The sequence below is a fragment of the Pinus tabuliformis genome, chromosome 4_1 (genome assembly GCF_031772625.1).
Source record: "Pinus tabuliformis cultivar Carrire ecotype Pingquan chromosome 4_1, CPIR1, whole genome shotgun sequence".
Taxonomy (NCBI): domain Eukaryota; kingdom Viridiplantae; phylum Streptophyta; class Pinopsida; order Pinales; family Pinaceae; genus Pinus; species Pinus tabuliformis.
This window is the reverse complement of record NC_142303.1, coordinates 893,529,992-893,553,711: the sequence shown is the minus strand read 5'-3', so window position 1 is coordinate 893,553,711 and position 23,720 is coordinate 893,529,992.

The window sequence follows — 23,720 nt, the reverse complement described above, 5'->3', positions numbered from 1 at the left end:
GGTTACTTATGCATTTCACTAGGGTTAAAATGCTCAATATACCCTACTATATTTTCAAGAGTGTTGAGAAGATGGCTTACATTGCCCAAAAAAGAGAATACAAAGATCAAATGAAAAGCTTATTTCACCATTCCCTCATAAAGATCATAGTTCTTTATCACCTTAAAGAACTTAACATTGCATGGAGTACATTTATAGCTAACCCTATTTTCACTCAAGTTTCCACTAAAAATGTTGAAGGCATTCAATCATCATCTCATCCACCATCACCCCCATTATCACCATTCCATGGACCTATTCTTTCATCTAATAGGAAAGAGGACAATGACAAAGAACAAAGTGATTAGGGTCAAAGCAGCAAGCCCGGAGGGACTAATTTAGGTACCATGGTGCATATCTATCGGCGAGGAAATAAGCAAGTGTTTGCCCCACAGATTGTGGGATGGGCCTTGCTCTCTTCATCAACAAAGCAGGTACATAAAGGAAAATAAAAAATGGTTGAAACAGAAATGCAAAAAATGGAAGAAGACCCCCATGAAACTGAGCAAGATTTTGACTTAGTGGACTTAGATGAGGAAGATGAAAAGGAAAACACCAAAATGATCCTCAAAGAGCAAGAAGCATTGATAGGTGAGTTGCAGGTGAAACTACAAAGAGAAAAATACATTATATCTTATTATGAATAGGAAAATAGGAAAATGGAGACCAAGCATGAGCTTATGGAAGTTCAACTCATCAAAGCTAAAAGGGAAGTTAAAAAGACTAAAATCCAACTTGAGGAAGCCTATGGTGACTATGGTGAGCCCATGGAGGAAGAAATTCCCAGGAGGAGGCCTAGGACTAGAGGCCTAAAGCGAGCTTTGGAGCTTGAAAGAGAAAAAGAAGCTCAACTTGCCAACCAACTCACCTTAAATGAACAATTTGGCATAATGGTGAATGAGAACCGGGAATATTGGCTTGAGAGGGTTAACACTCATCTTGAGGACCTATTAGCTAAAGCTAATAAAGATATAGAGGTTTAAAGAAGAATGGCCAAATACTATGCCATGAAAAACAAAATTTCTAGAGCCAAGCTCAAAAGGGCTCCTGCAAAAATTGAGGCCTTAACTCATTAGAAGGAGAAGGAAAAGCTTGACCTATTGGTGGAGGCTTCACTCCATGCTTAGTCACCTTTAACATCAGCTATATCAACCATTTTTGAAGACCCTAAACTCAGTTTTTTGCTTTTGGCATTTCCTATTTTCTTTAGGTAATTTTTGTATCAGTCGCTTGGTCAAACACGCAGCGCCTAGGGCGCTACACACTTTTTTGGGGCATCTTTTGGAGGAATGGCCACCACCATTAGATTCAGAAGACCATTTACACTCAAGAAAACCATGTTTCCATATTTGAAAGTCAAAACTGCTAAGTGGAAAAGGCAAAAAACCACATGAAAATCATGTTTCTGCCTATTTTCTGAGCTAGGCATTGTATGTTTGTGCAGTCTTGGGAGATTGCAGTTTTTGAGGTGGAAATCAAGCTCATTTTGGAAACTAGGGGCATTTTTGGAAATCATACAGGATAAGGTTTCCAATGAGCTATCCTGAGCTAGATTTGAATACCATGAAGGTAGTCAAAACTCACCCTGAATATGGCGTTGCGCACTTCCTTTAGGTGTTGCGCATTTGACAATGGTGCTGCGCATTTGACAAGCAGCCAAATTTTTCACTGTTTCTCTCAGAAAATTCTTTTCACCTGTGGGATTTTGATTTTTCACTGATGTAATTCATAATGATGATGTAATTAAAGTGTGTTTTTGTTACCTAGGGTAGATACATCAGATGAATGGCCTAAGCGGCATGTAATGAATTAGTTTACTTCATATTAGGGATGAGTCAGTTTAACCACCCTAGTCTTTAGCTATCAGTTCAGTGTTTTGTGCAACTACTCCTCCTCTCATGGATTCGACCCCTGAGGCTAGGATTAGTTGTTTTGAGGCCTATATCATGTAGTTTCTCAGTCATTTTACAAGTTGGACTCAATGTGGATGCTCAGAGCTTGATTGTACACCTTTGTAAGCAGTTTGGCAGGAAATTAATAAGAATTGTAGCTATTTTTATGGGATCCCTGTGGTATGGAGTTCTAGTACAGTTTCTTCTTCTGTGATTATATGTTTATATGTTTTATGTATGCCATCAATCATTTCATTTATTCTAGTTGAATGTTTTCAAGTTTGATAGGTAGAACCCATTACATCAGTGCTCTGCCTTGGGAAACCATTCACCATTTCATGTTTTCTGCAATCCAAGAAGGATCCATGATTGTCAAATGCTCTTCTTAGCTTCTCACCAGTCTAAAACATCTCACCCTGTCAAGTCCAAGAGTGCTAAAGCCTCTGCCTAACTTGCCCCATAGAACACCCTGCATTTCTGACCTAATTTCCCAGACCTAAACTGCCCAGCTCCTCCTAATCCGGCAAAACCTCTACAAAATCCAATCAAAACTTTCGAGCTACTATACCTAGCCTAAAATCCTTTACCTAATCCAGTCATCTTGACTAATATCCTCACAGAGAGATCCATCTCCCAGCCTAGTAGGGCTAGCTACTTGACTAAGCTTGGTTTGTGGTTACCTTAGCATTGCGTCCCTTAAGCCTGAGGTCAATCTAGGCGATAACACAAGGCTACCCTACCAACCTTTTACTGCCCTAGTAGAGCTAAATAATCTCAGTCATGCCCTATATACTCTCCCATTCCCCCCCACTCCATCCATTGATGGAACCACACGTAAGTGCACTAAATGCTTCCATACTAACCATCCATGTGTCATTTTCACCCAACATGGCCATTACAACCATAATTATCCCAATCTTCCTCAATATAGGGATGCCTTGGTCACATTACAACAAGAATCCATGTTAGTTCCATCCCTCCCATCAACTTTGGACACCACAAATAACCCCTAAAACATATTTTACATGACTATTTTGTTCAATCAATGACAAACATTCCCATGCACTTTTTGTGGTGATGAAAACCATTTCACTTATATTTTCACCATAAATTGTACATCGCATTTGATGCATGAATCATGTTTCAACCATCACTTAGTTGAAGATAATTCAACTACTCATTGAGGTTGGAGTTGACTACCTTGGAACCTCAACTTCCTCTAACCACACAAGGAATGATTCAATTCAACATATGGCCTTGCCCATATTGGTACAACCCTTGGAGGCCCAAATTCCCCCTCCCCCCGCCCCCATAAAGAACAAAAAATAAAATACTAACTCCACCAAGTATGAATGACCAATAAAATCATGAGTAAATCTACTTCATTTCCTCCGATGTGACTGAAATATCACCAGTCATATTCTCATCAATCACCAATGTCAAGATCAATTCATCCCCTATGAAGTTAGCGACAATGAAGATATTTTCAACCCGCATAGTTTGCAGCAATTCATCATTTATTGTCTCTATGGAATCAAGCATGATGTCATATGTGTGTACCTGCTTTCATAACCCCATGTGCGTCCCATTATCTCAGGACTCTTCTTAGATTCTTCCACATTCTTTAGAATTATTCATTTAAAGGAACACATTATCAAAGACATGACAACACTTGATCACCCTTAGGACGACATGCATCATCATTCCATTCTTTACCTAAAGAGGCATTCAAACCTCCAATTCCACCTACGATACATGTTTGTGTAGTTGAGATGAAAAAATTATCCCTCGACCCAACTTGTTGATTGGTTCAAAAATCCTATCATAGTATAGAATGCCTTCGAGGAAGTTAATATGGCCAACATCTCACCAACCATTAATATATCTACCAGTCCCATTATAGTTAAAGAGTTATCATTGGGGGTATCCTATTCTCCTAAATAGGTTGTTACCTATAAGGCCTTATTTCAGGAGTATAGAGATATTTTTTCTTTCTCATATGATGAGATTCCTAAGCTTGACCCTACCCTTATAGAGTACCATGTTGACACATGGTCCAATGCTTCTCCCATTTGATAGAAGAAACAACCATTGCACCCCTCTAAATCAATGGTTATCAAAGACAAAATTGATAAGCTACACAAATCAGGGTTCATGTACCCTATTTCTTATACATTATGGGTTTCAAACCTAGTCCCTATTATGAAAAAGCAGGGTACCATTAACATCTACACTAATTTCTAAGATCTCAACAAAGCATGCCCAAAATACAGTTTCTTGACACCATTTATTTATTAAGTCATAGAACAAAGTTACCAACTCAACGATAACTATAACCTCAAAACGAGAACTCTAGCCAAAAAAAACCTATCTTTGTGCAAAAATTATATAAAAACACCACAAAAACGAAAAGTGTTGATTCTACATCAACATTCTTTTTTCCCAAGGTTAAAATTCCATTTTCTAGAAGTGACATTAAAAACCAAATTTTTTGTACAATAAACTTGAAAACACACCTTGAAAATGAAACGTGTTGATGTTGCATCAACACCTTTTTTTCGAGTTAAAATTCCAAATTTTTTTAACAATGGCATTAAAAACTAAAAAAATTGTGCAATAAACATGAAAAAAACACCCCAAAATCAAATTGTATTGATGTTGCATCAACAACTTACTTTTGGTCAAAATTCCAACATTTTTTAGCAATAACATTAAAAAATATATATCATGACTCCAAAAAAACCATAAAAATCCAATAGTTGTTTATGATAGTGTTAGATATAAAATATCATGACTCCAAAAAACCTAAAAATTCCAACAATTTCAACCATGGCGTTAAAGATAAATATCATGACTCCAAAAAACCTTAAATTTTAACATTTTTCAACTATAGCATTAAAGATAAAATATCATGACTTTGAAAAACCTTAAAATTTCAACAATTTTCAGCCATAGAATTAAAATCAAATATCATCACTAAAAGAAAATTTAAAAATGAATACCTAAATCAAAGAGTCACTATACGAAGGGTATTTTTTTTAAATGTTAAATGTATAACTCTTTCAAAATCTTAGCATAAGACAACTTGACATATTGCAACGAAAACTTAAAAATCAACCATCAAATTAACACGCAGTGGGGGCACACTTGACCCATTGCAATAAAAATCAACCATGAAGTTGACACACAATGGGTCCAGACTTGATCTATTGTAAGAAAACTTTAAAATCAACTACGGAATTGACACAGTGGGGTTGGGTTGCTAGTCGAGCATCAGCATAGTCCTTGCAACAACAAAAAAGTAAAATAAATAAATAAAAATAAAAATAAATAAAATAAAAATAAAAATAAAATAAAAAATTAATAATAATAATAATAAATAAATTTAAAAAAAAAAAAAAGTAAAAATTAAAATAAAAAAATTCAAACATAAAAAATAAAATAAACAAAAAAAACCCATAAAAGAGAAAAATTCAATCATAAAAAGGTAAGAAAAAAAAATATCTCACTAAAAAACATAATTAATTTTGGAAAACATTGTGGTTCCTCTCAGTTGATCAAATAAACCATTAATTCTGGACAATGGGTATTTATTCTTCATTATAGCCTTGTTCAACTACTACTAATAAATGCATAGCAATAATGTGCCTTCCTTTTTCTTCACAGATAGCACTGGGGCTCCCCAAGGTGACACGTTGGGTCTGATATACCCACTATCCAGCATCTCTTTTAGCTTTAATTTTAGTTCTACCAATTCTGGCATGCCCATACAATATGGGGCTTTATACATTGGCACAAAACTAGGAATAAACTCAATGGAGAAGTCAATTTTCATCCTAGGTGGAAATCCCAACACTTCTTTTGGAAATACATCAATGTATTGTTTGCAAATAGGTTGATATTTAATTATAAGTTCGTTGATTTCTTTTATAATGGTCTTTCGATCATAAACAAGGCACACCCCTTCCAGTTGCATTTCTTCACTTACAACGCTAAAAAATTCCTGACAGAGACAGGTTTTCTCATCCCTTGCAACATATTTTCCTTGCCTTCATCATTCAGGCACTCAAGTGATTTATTATATCAATCCACCTTTGTTCTATGGGATTCCAGCCAATCCATGCAAATTAAAATTTTGTGCAATCCCAATGGCAATAGATTAAGGGTGCTTATTATGGGCATGCCACCTAGATCCAAGGTACATAATTCCACCAAATCTGTGACTCTCATTTTGGGTCCCATGTCTAGTTGGACTGACCATGGTTTGGTATGTGATGCCCTTTTCAAAGAAAAAATATTTGCAATTTTGGGCTGATATAGATAAAATTACAACAAGGATAAATCAAAATTGAAAAAGTATGGTTAGAAACCATACCCTCCATTTTGATCACCAAGGCTTGATGAGATGCTTTTCTAGTTTCCAATTCCACATAAATCCAAGGTACGTTTGTGCCACATCGTTCACCATTTTTTCCTCTCAGACATGGTACAACTTCTTTTGGTTCTACTGTTAGAGAAGATATTTTTCAACAATTGGCTCTCTCCACATTCCCAACATTGTAATGGCACTCGCTTGTGTTCCTTTGCCTCTTATCTTGTTGATTTGACAAGTCAATCTCTATTAGTAGTAATGAAATTCATTGCAATTAACATTTTTCCCTATTTTATTGTGTGCTGAATATGTTGGTCCTTTCCCTCTAAAATTGCCTCTATCCCTCTTCTTCCAATCTGCTTGAAATTTGACCTTCTACTTGGATTCATCATAGCAATACTTGGCCTTCTGGATTGTTTCCTCCAATTTCCTAGGCTCATAAAATTCATTCTTGTCTTGGTAGGATTATATATCTTTACCTTATCATCATTAATGTAGGGCACATACCTCAGTAGCTCCAAAAACATTTTGGTGTAGGCATCCAAGGTGATTTTTCATAGTTTATTCTTATGGAAATCTTTAATCTTGTTGTCATAGTACCTCTGATACATGTATTATTCTGATAAATATCTCACAAATCTTTTACAAGTTAAATATTTGTCTTTGATTCCTTTGACATTTCTCAAATCTTCCCACCATATTTCATCTTTTACTTTCATGTTGAAGATAACCAAACTGGCCATCATGTCCTAATAATAGTCATGCATTCTCAAGTACTTCTTCAAGCTTGATATCCAAGGTTCAAATTCTTCACTCTTCTTTATCTTTCTAATAATGGTAGGAGTCTTTTTTTCTTGAACTCCTTAAGCATTGGTCTCTTCTCACTCCTTTATTGGTGGTATCTTCTTGTCCTATTTTTGGCAGTAGATAACTTATCATGGTTGTTTGTCTCTCTTTTCAAAGTGTTGAGTGAAGCTTCTCCCCTCACTGTGTCTTCACTTTTGATGTTTGTGTATTTTCTTTGACTCGTTTCCTTCTACCCTATTGGTTTCCAATCCATTCTTCTATATTTCAGTTGAAATTTTATTGGATTTATGCTTTTCTAAACAACTAGCATCAGGATCATGTTGCCTTCATATTTGGAAATCTAATAAGCTTTGTAAAATAACAACATTCACTTTTTATTTCATTTCTTATGCTTTGAAAATATTTTCATTGTCTACCTTGTAGCTCCTCAATTCAACTCTTAAGCTCTTGTGGGTATCAATCCAATCAAGGGAAATTTCTATTGGCCTCTTTAAAATTGAGTCTTCTTCTTGATCATGGTGGTTTTTTTCCATGTTGTGTTTTACCATTTTGTTATCATTTCTCTATTGTATGATATAAATTTGTCTTTTTATGTGTTGTTTCACACAAACAACTAGATCTCCAAATGGGCCCCACCCAAACCACATGGCATTGGCATACCATCATCAGATGAGATCCACGAGGCACCTCAATCCATGGCAGATCAGTTTCTCTACACATTGATACATTTTCTCACTTTGTGGGAAGGCCAACGGCTGGTGTGGAAACCACCAATCCATGTGATGCCATAGTGATATTCATTAATCTCTTTACTACTCAACTATGTTGAAATTCTTGAAGGCCTAAAGGCTAATAAGCTTGATGGAGTCCACCCTCAACCTTGTCACCTCAACATCAGGGTTTACCGACCCTACTCTTTGGTGGATTCCTTGCTTACTCCTTTCGGATTCCAGGGGCACAATGGCCTAATCACCCAGATGCACTGGCCAAGTCCTACCATCTGACCATCCACTTACCTCCTTGTGCACATTCACTGATTCATAAACTAAGGCTAAAATGTCAATGATTGGTGGCCATCATGCGTACCATTTTTCATGGTTCTATTTGGGCAGGGTTCTATTAGTAGACCCTTGGTGTTGGGCTCCACCAATAAGGAATGGACATTGAAATAATATATGACTTGAGTTACATCTAGGCCTTTCAATGGTGTTGTTCATCACTACCCTCATACCCCTAAATCATCTAAATCTAATTCTTATGCATTATATCTAGGGTAGGACCCATGGCTTAATTACAGATCTGAGAGATCTAACACATCCAGCTCAAGGTTGACTGATGAGTAATAATGCATACTTGGACCCATGAATATAATTAAAAATTGAGAGTAATATTTCCCTAGATTAATCCATTCCTTTACAAGCAATGAAGCCCCTAAATGCAACCATTACCAAAAATGAAAATCCAACTCTCAAGGAACCTAGGCCTTTATAAAATGGTTTACCCTCACCACCCCAAAATCCATAGATCATCTGGATTTTAATGATGTGTGAAAAAAAAATAGGGTGGGGAATTTGGAAGGGAAAAGGATAAATAGCCCCAAATGCCAGATTTTATGTGCATGTGGAGCACACTACCCTAAGGCCTCAAATTTAAGTGAGGGTGTATATGAAAGGGGCAATTTCCATGAATTATATCTTCATTATGAGTTATGGTTCAAGGGGGATAATGCCAAAATTCAGTGGTATATGGTATGAAAGCTTGAATACTATATCCTCCAATTTGAAATTTTGGATCAGTATCAAGGCGGGGCCCCAAAATACACAAGTTTAAAAAATAAGGAGATGGGATGTTTCCCCAAAAACTAATTCACACATACTACAACACTACATAAGGAGAAGCATATAAGAAATACAACTTTTCTTCCCTATTGTAGGTTGGTTAAACTTGTCCACTGAGAGGTAAGCCATCAATCATCTCAACAAGACATACAAATTTACATAACTAATCAAAGAGAACTACAATTTCTCTCTTAACCAACATGAAATATCTTAGTATTGAAACCATTATAGTCCTCGACATTAGAAATTATATGAGCATGCATAAAAGAATAGTTTATCAACAAAATCTAGGTACTCATTCAATACATACCATGCAAGATGCCTTGCAATTCATAAATATGGAAACAAACTTTGTAGTCCAAGTATTCATTAAACACTAAACATATAATATATTTTCTCAATCATGAACATAATAGTGAATCTCAAGTATTCATTCGTCAACATATAAGACCATGCTTCAGTCATAAGCATAATAAAGAATGTCACGGTCCATAATCCATATACACATAAGCAATTATACTTATTAGTGTATGTTAATATGGATAATAACTAAAGGAGGGACTTCCACTCTCCACCCAACCATATGCTAGCCACACTACAACTTTCTAGCAGTTGACCACCCCTAATCTAGATCCAAATTTTGAGGGTATGCTTATTCAGGGAACATTCGCATTAATGGCTTGGCCATACATTCAGGAGATGGAATCCAATATACAGGTGGTTTATCAACTGCTCTATGGTAGTAAGCACCACAATGACCCACTCAATTCTCTGAGGTCATTCACAAGGCTTCACCCAAGGTCCAAATGGGGTATTTATCAGTCCAAGAGATTGAATCCATTTTCCAAGTGGCTTATTAGCTATATTTTCATAGAAAGCACCACAGTGGTCTACAATCCACTATCTAGTTGGTTTATTAGCTACTCAGAAAGCACCACGGTGAGCTAAACTTCCATATCTATGTGGTTTATTAGCAATATAGCATGCACCGGGATGATTCAGTCATCCACAGAGCCTCACACTAACCACAAGGCTTAGACTACCCGTTTGATGGCCTCAAACAAATACACAGGGACTATAATCCAAAATTAACATTAGTTCAATTAAGGAATAGTGCTCAACAATCAATTGCAGTTCCATTTGTTCAAAATTGAATTTACTCTACTCTACAACAAGAGAAAGATAGAGATTCCCTTTAGTTGTGCATTCTTTCTTTCTTGTGTGTTGTCTTCCTTATATTTCTTATTGTATATGCCCAAAAGTTTGTTGCCTTCTCTTTTTTTGTCTCTCTTCCATATTTTGAGGATTCATTCCTCTTCCCTACCTCCCTTATGACTCTAATAGGTTTCTTGGTTATCTCTTTGATAATTTGTGAGGAGGAATGGGCATTATCCTCTCGCCCCACTACCCCAATCACATCTCGTCAATTCATGTTATGGGGATTGGTTTAATTGGACTGCAATTTAATTCATTAATTTAATCTAGGCTTATTCTCAATTCCTCAAGGAATGCAACATTCCTTCCCCTCAAAATATGGATATATGGCATCCCCTCTTTCAGGCCAACATTTATAAATTAACATATAATTTTCAGTGTTTGTAATCAGGTTGTCTTAGCTATTTTTGGCCTCCACGTTGACATTAAAATTCAAATTACAAAAAATAATCGGGGGATAAAAGTGAGGGTTGTCACAAATTTCTTTCATCTTGTTATTTTTTATTGATAATGTGATTATGTTTATGCTATAAGGAAATATACCATGTACTATATTTCGTTCACAATGCAAAGTTATTGTTAGCAATATGGATGTTTGTACTAGGAAATATAAGATGTGTTATATTTCCTTCACTTAGCAATTTTGTTATTGGTAATACACTTTTGTTTGTGCTAGAATGACATTCATCCTTTTGAATGCAACATTGTTATTAGTATTATGCTTGTGTTTGTGCTAGCTGTAAATCTAGCATGCGTTGGATTTCCTTCACCTTGCAAGGTTGTTTTGGGAATGTGCTCATATTATGATAGAAGGAAATGTATCATGAATAGATGTAGGTGTTAACCTTTTATAATTAACTATTGTAAATAGATTCTTCATAAAATATAAAAAGTGCAATGGAGAACATACACATTAACATATATATTTTACCTATAACCCAAATTGGGAAAGCTGGAAATATTTTTAGTATATGTTCTTCTTTATAGTATTACAACACACACATAATATATATTCTATGACATCCATAAAACACCAATCTATTTACCTTGGATTATAATATGACCATAGTTGAATTGATGCTTTTGTGATCCATATTAACTTTATGAGAGATTTTTCGGCGTAAATCACAAGATATTTCATTTGTCGACGCATTTCGAACCAACTAGTGTGGTTGATCGTCAGGAACCGACTAGTGTGGATATGACCATATTTCCTTAACTGAAACTACAAAACCATGAGCTAAAACAACATGCACCAAAAAATGACTAAAGGAAAAATTGTGTGCCAAAAGCCACCAAAAACAAATGCAATAAATTACCCCAAACACATTTGGGGGATTTTCACCCACCACGCCCAACTCAATGTATATTTCATCAAGGTAATCATGCAAATAATTTAACACATACTCAACATTCTCCCAATTATTATTTTCTTTGCACATGGGGGATCGCGGGAGTACATGATCAACAATCCAAGACAATAATGACCATTTCTTTTCTACACCAAGAGACCTTATAAGTTCTCACATATTTTGTTAATGAATATAAAACATTCTTCAAATTGTTACATTCACTAGTGGCACCTTATTTTCTTCGACTATATTTCTCACAAAGTGATATTGAACCTCAATATTTCTTGTCTTATAATGATAATGATGGGTTCTTCACTAGGAAGATTACACTTTGACTAAAAAATCTATCCTTAGAGTTTGTTATACAAACCTAATACTTGAACACAATCTTTGCAATATTACTACTCCCTTGCTTACATGAGTTCTTTCCATTCCATTCAACTTCTATAATTGAGAGTGCCACTTCAAACAATACATTTCTCATTCAACTAATTTCTCTTCCAAATATCTAAACACATACCAACTTGTAGATGTTCTCTAATCCATATCTCCATCCTAGCCTACGTCAACAAATCCATGTATGTCTAACACTCTTTCCAATTTTGGTATTCCATGATAGCATAATCCATAGCCACTAGTGCCACACAAATACGTAAAACCCCTATTTATTGTTTTCTAAAGATCCTTCCCTAATTTTGACATATACCTGCACAATACTCCCATTGCATGAGTAATTTTCACTCTAGTCATAGGTTGCATGTGAAGAGGAATATGAAAATAATGTAAATTAGGAGAAAAAGGAGGTGAAAGGTCACAGGTTGCATGTGAGGAGGAAAATGAAGAAAATAGAGGCCTCATTCACAAAAATACTTCTGAGGATCAGTTGGTAACATTTTGTCAGTTTAACTTTAGAGCTCTCTCATTGTTCTCTCTCTCTCTCTCTCTCTCTCTCTCTCACTCTTGGACAAAAAGTTCCTTGGAGCACTTTGGAATTGGAGCAAGAAAGGCAAAGAAGGTAAGAGGAAGTAAGGATCAAGTAGGGAAAGGTAGGATCAAGCAGCTATAGTAGGCTTCATTGTAGGTATCAACTTATTTGTGTATTTTCCTTGCTATATTTAGCATGCATGGTATTTCATGTGGTTATTTTCTATCATGGCATGGGTTTTTCCAGGTGTGACAATATTCTTCAGCCTATCCTTGGCATTTTCTGATAGCTTTGATGACATGGGTTTCTCATATTCAATTAATGTGGGATGGTTGAATGGATTCGAAGTTGAGTGGGGTGGATCTCTGAACTAACAAACACATGGCTTATTGGTCCTTGAACTAGACTGTGGATCATGGTAAAGCCACTAGCCTAGTAACCCCTAAACCAAACTATGGATTGTGATAAATCGAGATTGTTTTCTTTGGTAGGCCTAGGAATCCTTTTCGGTGAATGGCGGGATATACAATAAATCCAAGAGGTGGATTTCTCTCCGTTGGGCCTAATATTCTTGGGATGGGATGTACAGTAAATCCTGGAGAGTGTGTCTCAGTGTAGGGCCTAGTGATCCCTAGATCGAACTGTGGATTATAGTAAAGCCTAAGATACTAGGAGGCACTCAAATTCCTCACGGTGTAGGTGGATAACTCTGGTGGCATCCATGCTTGTTGGTATGTTTGGGTGTATTATATGAGTCCCACATTCATGCTTCGAATATGGCACAAGGATGATTGACTGAAAAGGGACTTGGCTCAGCCAATCTATGGTTGGGTGGAACCTGGTATTCCCATCTATGGTTGGTTTATTGAATTCATTAATGAGAAATTCATTCCCTTGATTTTCATGTGTAAATGTACTAATGTATATGGGGATTTTATGGCTGATATGTTTATGATATTTCAGTCCCTATTATGTTGGTTATATGTATGTTTTATGATAGTAGCTATGTATGGCTCTCAGCATGTTTTTACTTGTAAATGAATGGATAATGTATCTATGGCCTAATAGATGATAATGCAGTAAATGACATGAGGGAACAATGGTTCATAGTGATTCTTAGATAAGTATGAGATGCCTACACTTAATTCTGTTGTTTACACATGTAGGTTACATGTCGATGATATGTATCACGAAATGTCTGTCATGGCTAGTAGGGATCTAGTTAAGGTGTTGTTAAACGTATTTCTTTGGCATCATTGTTTTCTTATTCTTGTACTGATCTTAAGCTATCACTCCATTATGGGCAGTGACCTGGGCTTTAGGCTTGAAAAAGTGGTTTAAATCATGGGGTCGCTGACACGGAACTAAAAAATTGGGTCCCTAGACACTAACACATAAGTATGTGAGAGTGACTTTGGGTTTCGGGATGTTGTCATGCCTATAGCATGAGAGCGACTGAGGCCTAAGATGGTAAAAACTTCAGTAGGACCCAAGGAAAAGCTATCTGAAGTGTTGGATTGGTTTCTTTGGGTCCTGAAGCTGATTTTGGATGACGGTATGTCATGTTTCCGTCAATTCCACTTCCTTAAGGTCACATAGAAGGTCGAATCCAATCATAGTAGCCTCATGTTGCATGTTTATCCTGGTTGGCTAGTTACTTGGGTAGATGTGGGAGGAGGGTGTTACAAAGTGGTATTAGAGCATCGTTCACCCCTTGGACTAGATGGGTGGTGTGCGTTGGTCATGCATGCATGGCAGTTGCATGTGTGTCTTTTACACTTGCATTCCATGTGCTTGTTGCATTTGTTGGATGATTGATTATGGTTGTACTAAGATTTCCATGTTGAATTTGATGTTGATTTTGTGGAATGCATTTTTCATGAGTATATGACTGGTTACATATTGTTATATGCTATTTACATGTTTATTTTATGTTTCCTACTTACATCCTTGTATGTTAGGCTACATTCTTGTAGATTTGATTACATGTATCAGTATTGTAGGTTGATTACAAGAATTGATCTCTTATGTTTGACTACATGAATTTATACATAGGTGTAGTTGATTAGGAATTTCTTATGCATGTTGTTGGTTGCACGTGGAAATGTGTACAATGGACTAATGGTTGATGTCATGCATGAGGTCATAGAATGCATTTTTGATATGGCCTTGTATTGATGACTAGACCTTAGCTAGAATGACGATTGCATGGTCCTATACTTAGATATCATGTCTCTATTCGCTATTATGACTATGTTTTACATGTATCACGTTGATTTGTTGATCTAGCAGACAAGGTATCCTCCCTGAATTATACTAAGGTATGGTTATTTATTGTGATTTGGTTTATCTAACATATTACGCATTGCAGGAAAAAGATCAAATGGCTAGCAAGGTGGTAGACTACATAGAATCTTCCTATGCATCAGATGAGTAGTGTGGTAAGGGGCACACTTCTTATTTGGCAGATACATTGAGGAGCTTGAAGGAAGAGATAAGGAGTTGTAAGGTAGATAATGACTGGATCATACAAGCACAAGAGAAGCAAGCAGAGTTTAACACAATACTTCTTTAGAGTTTTCCAGACTTACAGCAACAAGGGCTGCTTCAGATCAGCCATGGACAAGAGGATAGAACTAATGGGGAATATGGTAGTAGGTCTCCTAGTAGACACAGGTTAGATAGATCTGATATAGTGAGAGAGGGCAGGTTGTTGGACACTCTGGATAGGAGGGGTGATGAGTATAGGTACCATTCTAGTTCTAACTCTGATAGACATCATGCTCACCGTCGCTATCATTCTTATAGGAGGAGTGATAGGGGATACTTTCTGAATGAATTCAAGAGAGCCAAACCACCTACTTTTGATGGAGATGTGAAGAAGTCAAAAGATGCAAAGGCTTGGATACTTGGGATTAACAAATTCTTAGAGTTGCATGAGTACACAGATAACCTGAAAGCCAGAATAGTTATCTTCATCTTGAAAGGTAAAGAATACATTTGGTGGGAAGATGTTAAGCGAGTTAGAGCCATCAGGACAGATGACTTGAGTTGGTGGGAGTTCGAGAGGACTTTCAAGAAGTACTTGTTGGAGAGGTACTATGACAGTAAAGCCAAAGAATTCTATGAGCTAAAGATGGGATAAATGACAGATGAAGAGTACACGGCCAATTTTTTGGAGCTATTAAGGCATGTACCATATCTTACTAATGAGAAGGCTAAAGTTTAGAGATTTGTCAGTGGTTTTCCATTAGCATTTAGAGATCGGATTGAGTATGATGAGCCTCAATCACTTGAGAAAGTCATTGGGAAATTGAATCATTGCTATGAAGAGTCAAAGCATAATAATAAATCTCTGCAAGGATGGAAAGGAAAATACAAAGGTAAAGGTAAATGGCAGACTAAGAGAAAAAGGCCTCAGAATACAGATGGGAAAGAAAATATGGTACCACAAAAGAAGTTTAGTGCAGCTAAACAGGGACACGAGTCACAACTACAATAGCGTAGAGGTGAGGGCACTATTCAGTTGGAGTGTTGGACATTTGGTGAGGAACACCTTAGGAGAGATTGTCTGCAACATTAGGGTGGTATGCCTAAGATATAAAATGCACAGGAGGCATAGACTGTTGGGAATGTTGGCCAGAGTATTCCTCGTTTTTATGAAACAGTGGAAAACAGTCAGGGAGAACACTAGGCACCTATCATTGAGATGGATGGTAAGCTTTGTGATCAAGTTACTTCTATTTTGATTGACCCTGGATCTAATTATATCTATGTTAGTCTTGACTTGATGGATAATTGTGGTTTGAGTAAGGAATTGTGTGCAGATTCTTGGTTAGTGCAATTGGTTATAGGTATAAAGAAGTGAGTTCATCATTGGGTAAGATCTTATGCATTTGATTTGAATGGTATGCCTACCGCATCACATCTAAATGTACTACCATTGGGATCATACAGTATGTTGTTGGGGATGGATTGGTTGTATATTCATAGAACCAAGGTATATTGTTATGACAAAGCCATTGAGTGTGTTGATGACAATGGAACCAAGAGTCTTGCAGGGCAACAAGAAAGCCACATTAGTTAGGATGTCGACAGTTATGCAAGAAAACTATAGCCGTGGGAAATGGTGTGCGTTATTTGTAGTGCACATTTCTAGTGATAAGGGTAAGGAGGTTGAGGATGTATATGTGTTGAGCAGGTGCCCATTTTTGTAATAGTTTCAATATTTATTTCCTGAGGACAGTACAAAGTTTCCACCTCACGGGGAGGTAGACTTTTCAATTGAGTTAGTGCCAACGGTAGCTCCAGCATCAAAGGAACCTTACAAGATGAGCACACCTGAGTTGGTTTAGTTAAATTTATAGTTAAAGGAAATGTTGGACAAGGGATACATTAGGCCAAGTGTATCACCTTGGGGCACACCGATATTGTTCATAAAGAATAAAAATGGTACTCTCAGACTATGCATCGATTACAGGCAGTTGAACAAAGTGACCATCAAGAATAGGTACCCTTTACCAAGGATTGATGACTTGTTCGATCAGCTGAAGGGAATGGAAATTTTATTGAAGATTGATCTGAGATCCATATACCATCAGGTACGCATCAAAGAGGAGGATATTTACAATACTATGTTCAAGGCTAGGTATGGGAATTATGAGTTTGTTGTTGTTCCATTTGGCTTGACTAATGATCCAGCTACATTTATGTGTTTGATGAATAGTGTGTTGCGTCCATATTTAGATAATTTTTTTATTGTGTTCATTGATGATATACTGGTATATTCTAAAAATGAGGAAGAGCATGCCGAGCATTTAGAAGTGTTGAGTTTGTTGAGGGAGAATCAGTTGTATGCTAAGCTTAGCAAGTGTAGTTTATTTCAAAGTGAGGTACACTACTTGGGACATGTTGTCTCCAAGGAAGCCATTGTAGTAAATCCAGAGAAGATAAGGGCCATCATGGAGTGGGTAGCTACTAAGAGTGTGGATGACGAGATATCTTTCATGGGTCTAGTAGGCTATTATCAAAGCTTCATCAGGAACTTCTCATAGATTGTTTATCCTATCACAACATTGCAAAGGAAATGTAATAATTTTGAATGGACAGAGGAGTGTGAGGCTAGCTTTGAGCAACTTAAGCAGTTGTTGACACATGCACCAGTGCTATAGATTGCAGATCTGAATAAAGCGTTTGTGGTATGCATAGATGCTTTCAAGGGAGGGATTAGTGGAGTCCTTATGCAAGATCGACAGGTGGTATGCTATGAGTAACAGAAACTAAACGAGCACAAGCAGAACTACCTGACACATGATCTTGAGTTAGCATTGATCATACATGCATTGAAGATGTGGAGGCACTATCTTCTTGGTAGGAGGTTTGTACTGATGAGTGATCATATTTGGTTGAGTTATTTGTTTGACGAGCCGAATCTGAATGCCAGGCAAGCTAGATGGTTGGTCACAATTAGTGTGTTTGACTTCGAGATCAGGTACATCAAATGTAAGGAGAACAGGGTGGTAGATTCTCTCAACAGGCGGGTACAGATAAATCACTTGGAAACTATGAGGATAGACTTACATGATAGGATCTTGTAGGCAGGTCAACAAGATGTCAGGTATATGGATATTGTGCACAGATTGTAGCAAGGTGTAGGTACAGGTACATATAGTGGTATAATTATAGGTGGCAGTACAAGTACAGGCACAGGTACAGGTATGGGTGTAGGTGCACAAGGTATGGATTATTGTCTTACAGTGGATGGATTGGTCAAATTTAGAGACAGGATATATGTGCCAGATACCAGTGATCTTCTTGATAGAGTTTCATGCAAAACCTTATTTAGGTCACTAGGGTTATCAGAAGACATTGACTGCAGTGAAAAATTTTTATTGTTGGCCAAATCTGAAGATGGATGTAGCAGGTTTTGTGGCTAGGTGTTTTGATTGTCAGTGAGTGAAGGTAGAGTATAAACATCCAAGTGGACTGGTACAACCAATCTTGATTCCAGAGTGGAAATGGGAGGTCATTTCCATGGACTTCATCACAGGGTTTCCAAAGACAGTGAGACAGCATGATTCCATTATGGTTGTTGTGGACAGGTTGATAAAGGTTACGCACTTAATTCTAGTGAAGTCTATATTCTCATCTAGCGATGTAGCACGGGTATTCATCATAGATGTGGTCAGGTTGCATGGTGTTCCAAAGAATATTTTGTCAGACAAGGATGCAAAGTTCACTTCCAAGTTTTGGAAGGAGTTATTTGCAGGTTTGGGCACAGAGTTTGCCTTCAATATAGCTTATCATCTGTAGACAGATGGATAGACAAAGAGGGTTAAAAAGATATTGGAGGACATGTTTAGGATGTATGTGCTGCATCAACATTAGAAGTGGGAAGAGTATCTCCCCTTGGTAGAGTTCACATACAACAACATTTATCAGGAGTCATTGATGATGAGTCTTTTTTAGCAACTATATGGGCAGAGTTGTAACACTCCTATCAGTTGGAGTTATCTAGTTAACATGGTACTTATTGGACTAGATATGTTGGTGGACATGGAATAGGAAATGCAGGTGATCAAGAAAAATTTAAAGGCAGCACAAGATAGGCAAAAGATTTATGCAGATCAAAACAGGTTGTTCAAGGAGTTCCAGGTTGGGGGAATAGGTGTACTTGTGCATCAAACTGAAGAAGATCTCCTTGCGAATTGGATCTTGTGCCAAGCTAGCACCATGGTTTTGTGGATCCTTCAGTATCATTGAGAGGATTGGGCTATTGACTTGCACTGCCTTCGACAGTGAAATTCCATGATTTTTTCCATGTATCTTTGCTTAAGAAGTATGTTAAGGATGTTAATCATGTGATTGACTGGTCTCTATTACAGGTGGAACCAGATGGAGAATTCCAGCTGGAGCCTCAGTGTATATTGCAGAAAATGGTGATCATGCTCTAGAACCAAGAAATTGAGCAAGTTAAAGTGCAATGGAAGCATTTTGGGCCCTATGAAGCTAGATGGGAGATGGCGGATCAAATGCAGGCTATGTATCCTCCTTTGTTTTCCAATTGAGGAAAATCATCTTTGATATGGTGTTTTGGTATATGATTTGATATGGTGTTTTGGTATATGCTTTGATATGGTATTTTGGTATATATTTTTTGATATGATGTTCTGGTATATGTTTTGGTATATGTTTTGGTACATGTTTTTGGTATATATTTTGGTGATATTGCTATATGTACATATGTATATGGATGTAAATACCGCCATGAGCTATATTATAAATCTTCACTAAGTGGTATGGGTGTCATGTCATTATGATTATGTCGTCATGTTATTATGCTATCATGTGGTTATGTTATCAAGATGTTATGATGTCATGCAGGTTAGCACTCAATAGGATGATCATTGTAAATATTGTAATGAGCTATGTTATAAAAATCCAGTATGTGGTATGTTTTCATGATGTTTTTTTTTAGCAGGTCCTTCATTGTAAATACTACATCGAGCTATATTATAAGCCTCCATGAGTAGTATGTCTTCTTTCAGTGGGTTGTTGAGGTATATGTGTGATTGAACACCAAGGACGGTGTCCCCCAAGGGGGAGGGTTCTGTAACAGCCCTAGTGAAAATTTCATGTAATAAAATTTAAAAACAATTACCACAGTTCATGGGACACTTATTCCAAGCTAAATGTTGGGCAAGACATCCTAGGGGGTGTTCATTTGGTTGTTTATGGCTAAGGAAGTTGGAAAATGGCTAAGGCTTTGGAAAGTCAAAATGGCATTTTTGGCACTATTATTTATGAAAATAATGGAAATTAGGATAAAAAGGAGGTGAAAGGTCACAGGTTGCATGTGAGGAGGAGAATTAAGGAAAATAATGGAAAATGAAGAAAATAGAGGCCTCATTCATAAAAAGGCTTTTGAGGATCAATTGGTAATCTTTTGTCAGCTTATCTTTGGAGCTCTCTCATTATTTTCTCTCTCTCTCACTCTTGGACACTTAGATTTTCTTGGAGCACTTCGGCATTGGAGCAAGAAAAGCAAAGAAGGCAAGATGAAGAAAATATCAAGCAGGGAAAGGCAGGATTAAGCAGCTATAGTAGGCTTCATTGCAGGTATCAACTTGCATGTGTATTTTCCTTGCTAGATTTGGCATGCATGGTATTGCATGTGGTTCTTTTCTATCATGGCATGCGTTTTTCCAAGTGTGATAGTATTCTTCATTCTAACCCTACCATTTCTTGATACCTTTGATGAGATGGGTTTCTCATATTCAGTTAATGTGGGATGGTCAGATGGATTCAAATCTGAGTGGGGTGAATCTCTAAACTTACATACACATGGGCTAGTGGTCCTTGAACAAGACTGTAGATCACGATAAAGCCACTAGCTTAGTAACCCATGAAATGAACTATGGGTTGCGGTAAAGCCATATTGTGTGCCTCGGTGGGACTATGAATTCTTGCCGGTGAATGGAGGGATATATGGTAAAGCCAAGAGGTGGATTTCTCTCCGTTGGGCCTAGTAGTCCCAGGATGGGATGTATAGTAAATCCTGGAGAGTGTGTCTCAGTGTAGGGCTTAGTGATCCCTAGATCGGACTGTGGATTGTCGTAAATCTTGAGAGACCAGGAGGCACTCAACTCCCTCACGGTGTAGGCGAAGAACTCCGGTGCCATCCATGCTTGTTGGTGTTTTTTGGTGTGTTCTATGAGTCCCACATTCATGCTTGGAATATGGCACAGGGGTGAATTTTTGAAGAGAGACTTGCCTTAGCCAATATATGGTCGAGTGGAACATGGTAGTCCCATCTCCAGTTGGTTTATTGCATTCATTATTGAGAAGTTCATTCCCTTGATTTTCATGTGTGAATGTATTGATGTATATGTGGATCTTATGGCTGATATGTTTATGATATTTCGGTCCCTATTATGTTGGTTATATGTATGTTTTATGACAACAACTATGTAAGGCTCTCAACATGTTTTTACTTGTAAATGAATGGATAATGTATCTATGGCCTAAAAAATGATAATGCAACAAATGACATGAGGGAACAATGGTTCATAGTGATTCTCAGATAAGTATGAGATCCCTACACTTAATTTTGTTGTTTACACCTGTAGGTTACATGTTGATGATATGTTTGACGAAATACATGTCATGGCTAGTAGGGGTCTGGTTAAGGTATTGTTCAACTTATTTCTTTGGCATCATTGTTTTCATGTTCTTTTACTGATCTTAAGCTACCACTCCATTAGGGTTAGTGACCTAGGCTTTTGGCCTAAAAAAGTTTCTTAAATCCCAGATCCACTGGCACAAAACTGGCAAATTGGGTCCCTAGACGCTAATACATTAGCCTGTGAGAGCAACTTTGGGTTTCGGGATGCTGTCATGCTTATATCATGAGAGCGACTAAATCCTAAGATGGTCAAAACTTTAGTAGGACCCAAGGGCAAGTTTTTTGGAGTGTTGGATTAGTTTATGTGGGTCTTGACGCTAATGTTGGATGACTATGTGTGATGTTTCTGTCGATTCCACTTCCTTAAGGTCAAATAGAAGGCTGAATCCAATCATAGTAGCCTCTCATCGCATGTTTACGCCAGTTGGCCAGTTACTTGGGTAGATGTGGGAGGAGGGTGTTACATAATCCTTTATATTTCTCCACTCTACCTTGTGCATTCAACTTCTTTTTAAACACCCATTTTCTACCAATGGTATTTATTCCATCTAGAAACTCCACTAAATCCCAATCTTCATTCTTGTCTAAGCATGTTATTTTCAACCATGGCCTTCCTCAGGAGTTTCCCATCTTCTGAGTCCACTACCTTCCCAACAATTCGAGGATCATCATTAGTAATAAAAAAAGAAAATTTTAAATGAAAATTAAGTGGGATATACCTTTATGTTTTCCTTCTTTCACAAACTAATCTCATCAATATCGAACTATGTGGTTATTCTTCTTCCAATTCATGTTCTTCTATAAAATATGACTAATCATCCTTCAATACAAACTCTTTATTTCCTAGTTATTTATCCCTTGCTAGGACTTCATGTTTGATAATATATTATATTTCTCTAAATACCACATCTCTATTATACACTAACTTCTTAGTTTCTAGGTTCCAAATCTTACATCGTTTCAAACCACCTTTATATCCAATAAAGATACACTTTTCAACTTTTTATCCAACTTCCTCTTATTCTCCTTTGGAAAGTTTACATAAGAATCAAATCCAAATACCCTAAGATGCTTAAGAGAGGGTTTCTTTCCATTCCATACCTCATCTGGATTCTTATCATCTAACATTAATGAGGGTGATCTATTTACTAGGTAGCATGTAGTGTCAATTTCCTATGCCTAGAATTCCTATCCTAACCTAGCACCACTGAGCATGCTCCTTGCTTTCTCCATTAGTATCATGTTAATCATTTTCATAACCCCATTGTGATGAGTTGTGTGTGGAGTATCCTTTCTCCTTTATATAGAACACTTTGTATAGAGTTCTATAAATTCATTCCCAAATAATTCTTCGCCATTTTTTTCCTTAGCCCCATAATTTTCTTCTCTGTTTGATTTTCCACAACAGTCTTAAACTCCTTCAATTTTTCAAATACTTCATATTTCTTCCTGAGAAAATAAATCCATGTATTCCTTAAGAATTCATTTATAAATGAGACATAGAACATAGATGTACCTAGTGATAGAACTGACACAGGTCCAAACACATAAATGTGCAACAACTGTAATATTCCCTCAAGCCTTGTAGCACTAAAGGACAATATTACCCAATTATGTTTCTCATATAAAAATGTTCACAGAAATCAAAATCCAAAGAGAAATTAGACATACCTTCTATCGCAGCATTGTTATGTATTAATCGAAGATCCTTCTCTTCAATATGTCTTAGTATTTAATGCCACAACATATCCTTTTATTCAGGTATTGTAGTTATTTTTCATTCTTCTACTCCACTCTCAAGAACAACAGAACTATTGCACCCATCGCTAACAATTATTTCCAACATCTTATACAGAGTTTCAATCTAAACTCCAATTAGCAAAACGATTTCTCCTTGAAACATCCTATAGATATCCTTTTCAAACTTTATTTTTACATCTGCATCGCTTATCTTACTCATAAAAATAAACTTTCTGGATAATATTGGGATTTGTAGAACACCGAGGGTTATAATCCTTGCACTTGTGAGCCTCAACTTTACTTTTCCTTGTCCTATGATTAGTTGAATCATCTCCTAAGACTCACCAACATGATAT